Below are 8,243 nucleotides of genomic sequence, written 5' to 3'. Positions count from 1 at the left end.
TTTTTTTTTTTTTGGTTCCATATAACGTTTAAGGTGGTTTTTTCCATTTCTGTGAAGAAAGTCATAGGTAGCTTGATGGGGATAGCATTGAATGTATAAATTTCTTTGAGTAGTTTGGCCATTTTCACAACATTGATTCTTTCTAACTATGAACATGGGACGTTTTTCCATCTGTTTGTGTCCTCTCTTATTTCCTTGAGCAGTGGTTTGTAGTTCTCCTTGAAAAGGTCCTTCACATACCTTACTAGTTGTATTTCTAGGTATTTTATTCTCTTTGTAGCAATTGTGAATGGGAGTTTACTAATGATTTGGCTTTGCTTGTCTATTATTGGTGTATAGGAATGCTTGCAATTTTTGCACATTGATTTTGTGTTTTGAGACTTTGCTGAAGTTGTCTATCAGCTTAAGGAGATTTTGGACTGAAACAATGGGGTTTTCTAAATATACGATCATGTCATCTGCAAACAGGGACAATTTGACATCCTCTCTCCCTGTTTGAATAAACTTTCTTTTTTTCTCTTGCCTGAAGGCCCTAGTCAGAACTTCCAATACTATGTTGAATAGGAGTGGTGAGAGAGGGCATTCTTGTCTTGTGCTAGTTTTCAAAAGGAATGCTTCCAGTTGTTGCCCAATCAGTATGATATTGGCTGTGGGTTTGTCATAATTAGCTCTTATTATTTTGACATATGATCCATCGATGCCTAGTTTATTGAGAGTTTTTAGCATAAAGGACTGTTGAATTTTGTCAAAGGCCTTCTCTGCATCTATTGAGATAATCGTGTGATTTTTGTCTTTTGTTCTGTTTATGTAAAAGATTACATTTACAGATTTGTGGATGTTGAACCAGCCTTGCATCCCTGGGATGAAGCTGACTTGATCATGATGGATAAGCTTTTTGATGTGTTGTTGAATTTGGTTTGCCAGTATTTTATTGAAGATTTTTGCATCAATATTTATCATGGATATTGACCTGCAATTTTCTTTTTTAGTTGTGTCTCTGAAGGGTTTTGGTATCAGGATGATGTTGTTCTCCTAAGATGAGTTAGGGAGGATTCCCTCTTTTTGGATTGTTTGGAATAGTTTCAGAAGGAATGGTATCAGCTCCTCTTTGTATGTCTGGTAGAATTCGGCTGTGAACCCATCTGGTCTTGGAGGTTTTTTTTGGTTGATAGGTTATTAATTGCTGCTTCAACCTCAGACTTTGTTAGTGGTCTATTTAGGAATTCAACATCTACCTGGTTTAGTCTTGGAAGCTTTTAAGTGTCCAGGAATTTATTCATTTCTTCTTGATTTACTGATTTATCTGCATAGAGGTGTTTGTAGTAATCTCCGATGGTAGTTTGTAGCAATCTCTGATGGTAGTTTGTCATTCTTACTATTATACATTCAGGGGTAGGCTGGCACATATTTAACAACTAGCTCTCCAGGTAACAAAATATCTGATTTGTACTGTTTGCCCATTTCCATGGTGTAAATACCTCCAGCATAGCTGATCAGTGTGATAAGTGACAATATCCCCTTTATCATTTTTTATTGAATCTATTTGAATCATCTTTCTTTTCTTTTTTGTTAGTCTGGCTAGTGGTCTATCTATTTTGTTGATCTAAAAAAAAAAAAAAAAAAAAACAGCTCCTGGATTTATTGATTTTTTGAAGAATTTTTTGTGTCTCTATCTCCTTCAGTTCTGCTCTGATTTTAGTTATTTCTTGTCTTTTGCTAGCTTTTGAATTTGTTTGATCTTGTTCCTCTAGTTCTTTTAACTATGATGTTAGGTGTCAATTTTATATCTTTCCTTGCTTTTCATGTGGGCATTTAGTGGACCTAATAGACATTTACAGAACTCTCCATCCCAAAACCACAGAATATACATTCTTCTCAGAACTGAATCACACATATTCTAAAATTGACCACATAATTGGAAGTAAAACACTCTTCAGAAAATTCAGAAGAACAGAAATCATAACAAACAGTCTCTCTGACCACAGTGCAATCAAATAAGAACTCAGTATTAAGAAATTCACTCAAAACCACACAACTACATGGAAACTAAATAACGTGCTCCAGAAGGACTACTGGATAATGAAATAAAAGCAGAAATAAAGTTTTCTTCAAAACCAACAAGAATGATGATACAACATGCCAGAATCTCTGGGACACATTTAAAGCAGTGTGTAGAGGGAAATTTATAGCACTAAATGCCCACATGAAAAGCGAGGAAAGATCTAAAATCAACATCCTAACATCACAATTATTCACTTTTCAAATGTCATCCAAGTTTCGAAAATGGTTCCTCTGATTTATGATATAATAGATAATTTATAAAATCGCCATTTTCAGGCAGTGTAGAAATAGATGAAGAATAACTTAGTTAGCACTTGTGAAAATATAACCTAACTTTGCTTTTTGAGGTTAGTGTCAAGAAAACAAAGTTCTTTAAAGCCACTCCCTCTTCACCACTGTGATTAATGTGGTGGGTCTGATAGAATGAATTATATGTGACTAATATATTTCCTGAGTATTTATAATTCTCATAATTTCTTTTAATTACCTTCATGTGTGTCAGACAGATTTGTTAGGCATAGAATTTGAAGAGACAACATTTACCTTCAAAACCCTATGGACATCCCACACTAAGAAAAGACTACAATTAACTTGACATCTTCCTCTTGTGTTGTCCTTTCCTGAACTCCCTCCAGTATCTATGACCTTCTCCCTCCTCATTTTCACCTCGGTGACTTTTTTCTCGGAACTTTAGGAGATTATATTTTTCTTCACACCATTTATTTAATTTTCCAAATGTCATTTTTGCTCTTGATTCCCACCAGAACTGATTTTAATTGTACCATTTGTTAAGATTTTATAAATTGTAAAATGTAGTATTGCTACGAAAAAGTGGATGAAATACAAATGGATGATTAAAAGTGCTAATGTAACATGAATATTCATTCACCCATCAGTGAGGCCAAGAAATAGCTCATAGTCATGAATGACTTTGATTTCAATCCTCTGTTTACACTTCTCTTTTATAACCAGACCCCAAATTTTGTGTCAACTATTCCCTTGGTGATATATATATGACCATATATATAGTTATTCTTGTATTTATTTTTGTCAGTTTTGAAACTGTATGTACACAAGACTACTAATACTCTGGTTATGCTTCTATGAATTTATTCTTTTTCTTTGCATAAAGATTTGTCCATGTTGAGGCACATGGCTGTAGTTTGTCATTCTTACTATTATACGTTCAGGGGTAGGCTGGCACATATTTAACAACTGGCTCTCCAGGTAACAAAATATCTGATTTGTACTGTTTGTCCATTTCCATGGTGTAAATACCTCCAGCACGGCTGATTTCAAGCCACTTCAAGCAGAGTTGGGAAGAGAGGTACACAATTGGCTCTTACAAGACAGGATGAACTGGCTTGAGCTATCACTCCACATCAGTATTTCACTGTGGTAATCTATCAACTTATTTAACCACTCTGCAGTTGATGGATGGCTGGGTTGTTCTTCACTTTGTTGCCATTGTAAACAATGCTATTAAAACAGGTTTGGCTATCCTTCCAGTGCATAGGTGCAAGTTTCTTCATAATCTAAACTTTTGTCTGAGGCTATGAGCATGTTCAATTTATGGAACTCTTTGCAGGGCCCATGGTGTATATCAACAATTCTGTTTGCTTTCCCACATTCTGTGGTCTCTCACTGTTAGGCACAGCCATGTGCCAAGTGTCAGCCAATGGCTGTGAGAGGAAATAAGTTCTGTCTGTTAATCAAAGAATAGAGGAACCAGCACTCCACTTCCAGCTACATTTTCCCCTGCTGCTGGGATCCATAGTGGATGATGTATCCACTGTCAGCACCAGTCCCTGAGTGACCTGGGTGGTGTGGGACAACTTCCACTTTCTCACTGGTCATGTTGTGTGAAGCAGAAATAAACCTGTGAGCTTTAAGCACCAATTTCATTCAGGCTTAATAAATACACACTTACATTAGGGCTTCACCTAAGTCTGGGTTTATTATTTATTCATTTAGAGTTTCTTGACTATCAAGAGATATCTTGATATCTATAAAAATAGTTGGAGACATTTTTACTTTCTTGTAAGTTTAACATTCATCTTTCTATATTCCATAAGAAACCTTGGAAGGGTTTTGAATAGAGTTTAATTTGGGCAAAACTGAAGAACTGGTTATTGGATCTGTAAAAAATATCTTTCATTAAAATTCTATAATTTTTCTCTCTGAAAAAATTTTATACTGTTGTTAGATTTATTTCTAGGTAGTTTATATTTTGGATGCTGTCACAAATATCTTTTTAAATCTAAATTTCTGATGGTCACTGCTTGTCTGTAGAAATACAATTGAATTTGCCTATAGATTTTGTATCTAGAAATTTTTACTAATTTCTTCTAGTAATTTAGGTATTTAATCTGTGCATTGTTTCAATTTTCAATTTCAGCCTTCCATGTCAATAGTGTCATAAAGAGTCTAGCTCTATTTTTAATGTTTGTTTCCAGATTTAACAGCCTCTCTCTGACTTCCTCTTCTGCCCTTTGTCTGAGATCTAAGCAAGCTGATAAAAAGCCCTGGGTGCCCTATCCTTTCTCACCAGTTGTGAAGTTCAAGCCACTAGGCCCCCAGCCCCACCTACATCAATGTTCAGATTAGTTTCATCACATAACTACAGTAAAAATCCCAGGTCAAGGCAGGGCACAGTGGCTCATGCCTGTCATCCCAGCATTAGGAGGCTGAGGTGGGAGAATTACTTGAGCCCAAGAGTTTGAGACCAATTTGGGAAACATAGTGAGAGCTGGTCTCTATAAAAATACAAACATTAGCTGGATGTGGTGGCACATGTCTGTAGTCCCAGCTACTCAAGAGGCAGAAGTGGGAGGATCATTTGAGCCCAGGAGGTTGAGGCTATAGTGAGCTGTGATCATCCAGCCAGGGAAACAGTGTGAGACCCTGTCTCAAAAAATAAATAAATAAATAAATAAATAAATAAATAAATAAATAAATAAATCTAGGCCCTGCTCTGCTCAGAAAGCCTCGTTTTGTGAGTAATAAGTAACAAGCTTTCCATCCATACCCTCTTTGTACAGGCACGGTATTATCCTTCCTCATTTTGAATACCAACCACATTTTGAAAAGACAGTTTATGGCCTCTCTGCAGGGTAACCACAACATAGCAATATTTTTGTTTCTTTCATTCCAATTTTTACGTCTTTATTTATTTATTTATTTTTGCCTTATTGAAGTGACCAAAATTCTTACTATAAAGTTAAAAATACAAGTGGAACAGTGAACACCGTTATCTTCTTCTTCACTATTAAGAATAACATTTGCTGTAACATTTTTTAAAGATACTCTCTACCAAATTAAGTAAGTCCCTTTATTTTCTATGTTTGATCTGAAGTTTTTCATGAATTGGTGTAAGAAGTTATCAAACACTTTTTTTCTGGGTCCGTTAAGATTATCATATGATTGTTCTCTTTTAGTCTATTAATGTGGTAAAATGCCTTAGGTGATTTCTCAGCACTGAATCCACCTGGCATTTCTGAGATAAGTCCAAGCTGCTTGTGGTTTATTATCATTTTAAATCATGCTGGATTACGTTTGTTAATATTTTGTTTAGGATTTTAAAGTAAAAGATGGGGTTCTAACTTGCTTTATACTATTTGATACAGATGTTGTAATTATGGTTATGCTAGTCTCCTCAAATAAATTTGCAAGCATTTTATCTTTTTCTAACATTTGATTTTTTTAAACATGGGATGATTAGCTTCTTAAATATTTGCTGTGGGTTTTTTTTTTATTTTATGTTTGTTTACAGTTTTTAATGTATTGAAATGAATTTTTGTGTCTATGTGATGGAGTCTCACTATGTTGCCCAGGCTGGCATGCAGTGGTATGATCTTGGCTCACTGCAAACTCCACCTCCTGGGTTCAAGTGATTCTCTTGCCTCCTGAGTAGCTGGGATTATGGGTGCCCAGCTAATTTTTGTATTTTTAGTAGAGACAGGGTTTCACCATGTTTACCAGGCTGCTCTTGAACTCCTGACCTCAGGTGACCCACCTGCTTTGACCTCCCAAAGTGCTGGCATTACAGGTGTGAGCCACTGCACCCAGCCTTGAATGAATTTATTCACTGTATTTTCCTATTAGTTTTCATATCATAATATTATTCTTAACATTTGTTTATTTGTGTCTTTTCCTTTTTCTAGAAAAATCTTGCCAAAAATTATTAACTCTATTAGATGTATTTAAAAACCGACTGTATTAGTCTGTTCTCCCATCGCTATAAAGAATTACCTGAGACTGGAGAGTCTATAAGGAAAGGAGGTTTAATTGACTCACAGTTTCACAGGCTGTACAGGAGGCACATCTGGGGAAGTCTCAGGAGACCTACAGTCATGGCAGAAGATGACAGGGAAGCAAGCACATCTTCACATGGCAAAAAGAGAGGAAAGCATGAAGCAGGACGGGCTACGCACTTCCAAACAACCAGGTCTGGTGAGAACTCTATCATGAGACAGCACTGGGGGCATGCTGCTAGACCATTAGAAACCACCCCTATGATCCAACCACCTCTCACCAGGCCCTACTTCACCTCCAACACTCAGAATCACAGTTCAACATGAGATTTGGGTGGGACAGAAAGCCAAACTATATCACTGACATTTTAGCTTCCTTGAGTTCCCATAAGCTTATTTTCTAATTTCTTCTTTCACATTTTAATATCTTACATACACTTCACATTTACTCTATTATTCTTTCTCTGCTTTCTTAAGATAAATTATTTTCTAACTAATTTTCAGACTTTCTTCTACTCTAACATCATTCTTTATGGCTTTATTTAGATGGACCTAGTATGTTTTGATATGACATATTTTATTATATGTGTATTCCATATCTATTCTAATTTCTATCATGGCTTATTCTATCATTAACAAGTCATTTATAAGTGCATTTCTTGACTTATGGACATATAAAATTTTCACTGTTATCTTTAAAAATTGATTTCTCGGCCAGGCACAGTGGCTCATGCCTGTAATCCCAGCACTTTGGGAGGCTGAGGCAGGTGGATCACCTGAGGTCAGGAGTTCAAGACTAGCCTGGCCAACATGGTGAAACCATGTCTCTACTAATAATACAAAAAATATTAGCTGAGTGTAGTGGCATTCGCCTGTAATTCCAGCTACTTGGGAGGCTGAGGCAGGAGAATCGCTTGAACCCTGGAGGTGGGATATTAATCCTTTGTTGTTTATTGAGATTTAGTTTATCCTTTATGGGTTTGCAAAGACTATGTTTTCTCTTGATTGCAGAATTCTATACGTCCATTAGGTCAGGTCTTAAAGATCAGTTTATTCAAATAGGCTACATGCAAACTATTATTTAGTTAGAATATTCTATCAATTCCCAAATTGAGAGTTAAAAATATCCCAGTATGATTTTACATTTGTGTGTTTCTCTTTTAATTTTTTTCCCCAAATTTGGCTTTATGTATTATGATCCATGGTATTAGGAACTGTGGGCAGTTCCAAATCTTATATATACACAATGCATTTTCTATACAACATTCTGTATTAGTCCATTTCATACTGCTGTAAAGAAATACCTGAGACTGGGTGATTTATGAAGAAAAAGAGGTTTAATGGACTCACAGTTCCATATGGCTGGGGAGGCTTCACAATCACGGCAGAAGGCAAAGGAGGAGCAAAGGCAGGTCTTGCGTGGCAGAAGGCAAAAAAGCTTGTGCAGGGGATGTGTCCTTTATAAGTCTCTTGTGAGACTTATTGACTGTCACTAGCACAGCATGGGAAAAACCCGCCCCCATGATTCAATTACTTCCCACCAGCTCTCTCCCACAGCACAGGGGGATTGTGGGAGCTACAATTCAAAATGAGAGTTGGGTGGGGACACAGCCAAATCATATTACATACCTATGATAAAGTTTAATTTATACATTAGACACAGTAAAAGATTAAAGACAATAACTAATAATAAAATAGAGCATGTATAACCATATACTGTAATAAAAGTTAATGAATGTGCCTTCTCTCTCTTTCTCTCAAAATATCTTATTGTACTGCACTCACCCTTCTTGTGCTGATGTGAGATGCCTCTGTGATGAGATAAAGTGAGGTGAATGATGTAGGCATTGTGTTGCTGTGTTAGGCTACAATTGACTTCCTGATGCTAAGTCAGAAGAAGGATCATCTACCCTGGGTGATTCTGGGTCA

The sequence above is a fragment of the Saimiri boliviensis genome, chromosome 11 (genome assembly GCF_048565385.1).
Source record: "Saimiri boliviensis isolate mSaiBol1 chromosome 11, mSaiBol1.pri, whole genome shotgun sequence".
Taxonomy (NCBI): domain Eukaryota; kingdom Metazoa; phylum Chordata; class Mammalia; order Primates; family Cebidae; genus Saimiri; species Saimiri boliviensis.
This window is presented reverse-complemented; position numbering follows the sequence as displayed.